This window comes from Lepeophtheirus salmonis, unplaced genomic scaffold (genome assembly GCF_016086655.4).
Source record: "Lepeophtheirus salmonis unplaced genomic scaffold, UVic_Lsal_1.4 unplaced_contig_7750_pilon, whole genome shotgun sequence".
NCBI classification, from domain to species: domain Eukaryota; kingdom Metazoa; phylum Arthropoda; class Copepoda; order Siphonostomatoida; family Caligidae; genus Lepeophtheirus; species Lepeophtheirus salmonis.
In genome coordinates this window covers 2675-3936 of record NW_027296019.1, presented here as the reverse complement: position 1 = coordinate 3936, position 1262 = coordinate 2675, and the positions used below count along the sequence as shown (strand labels likewise).

The window sequence follows — 1262 nt, the reverse complement described above, 5'->3', positions numbered from 1 at the left end:
TATGTTTAATATTAATTTCCAAAAAAAGGTTCTCACATCAGTTTAAGATTTACTTTTTCTATGTTTGAAAAAAAAGAAAAAAAGAATGTGAAGTATAGAAGTGTAAGAGGGGTGGATTTTCTTAAGTTTCTAGTCTATTGTAAGAGACTTATGTGCCCTGGAATGGAGACACTTTCTTAGTAAGAAATGATATATTTAAAGTAGAAATACCCCCATATTATGTGATGAACGAGCCTTTTCTTGTATTAGAAAAATAGGTTCAATTTACGAAGCCCCATCCGTTCTTATCTGTTTGTATGTACACATTTTCAAGGGGGAAAAGTACAAATGAAGTAAACTAGACTTTTTAAATTTTTATTTATTTATTTATTTTTTGTAATACATTTTATTTTAAATTAAGAAAGCATAGAGTTGAATAATTAATAAATTGAAAACACTTTATAGAAAAATACCAAAGCCGAAGAAGAATTGGTCCTTTTTGGTTTCAAGATGTTAGTAATAATTATTCGACCTCCAGTGCCTATTGGTTAAAACGATCCACTTGGACCATTGCTACCAAATCAACCAAGGAATCCTCCACCACAATTTGGAGTTGCACAGGCTTCATATGAAATTTGACGACGTCTTCCAAATTGATCGTTTCTTGCTGATCCTATAGTATCTTGACAAGTGTGACCCCGATCAACATAGCACCATTTAGCTCCAGTTTGATCAGCTCTGTATTAATGAATCAAAATTGATTTACAAATATTATGAAGAAAGGGTGGAACTTACGAATTGCAGTTTCCTTGCGTTATTCCTCTAACATCTTGGAATATGTAGTTGGAACATTGACATCCACAATTAACAGCTAGGGAAGGGGCTTTGAGCGTAATGTCTTGAGCTGATGCTAATACCACAACGACGGATATAATTAGGATTTTGCAAATCATTTTTGGATTTTATCTGACTTGTGCGTATGAGATAGTTTCAAATATGTTTGTTGGTTTGATCAAAAATGATTTTACTTTTATATAGATTCATCATACATCATTTAGTGCAGTAAATAGCGAACATGCGCGCCTTTTTTTTATAAAGTAAGAGTGGAAATTCCAAATGAAGCAGGTTATTTATTTAACAATTTACCTTTTCGAAATTGGTCGTAAATTAATCTAAAACTTATTTTTACTGTGGTTCTAGAAATATCTTTAATTGACGATTCACTATAGAACTCACAGCCTGATTCCGATATAATATTTTCATGTGACGTCAGCATGGATATT

At 31.9% G+C, this 1262-nt stretch overlaps 1 long non-coding RNA gene across 1 annotated transcript; it reads right to left on the bottom strand.

Moving 5' to 3' along the window:
- Positions 1–338: 338 nt before the first annotated feature.
- Positions 339–984, bottom strand: LOC121132170 (uncharacterized). The gene is made up of 2 exons (XR_011784236.1): positions 775–984; positions 339–717 (listed from the first exon to the last, which is right to left on the bottom strand). It is a non-coding gene; the product is annotated as an uncharacterized lncRNA (long non-coding RNA).
- Positions 985–1262: the final 278 nt, after the last annotated feature.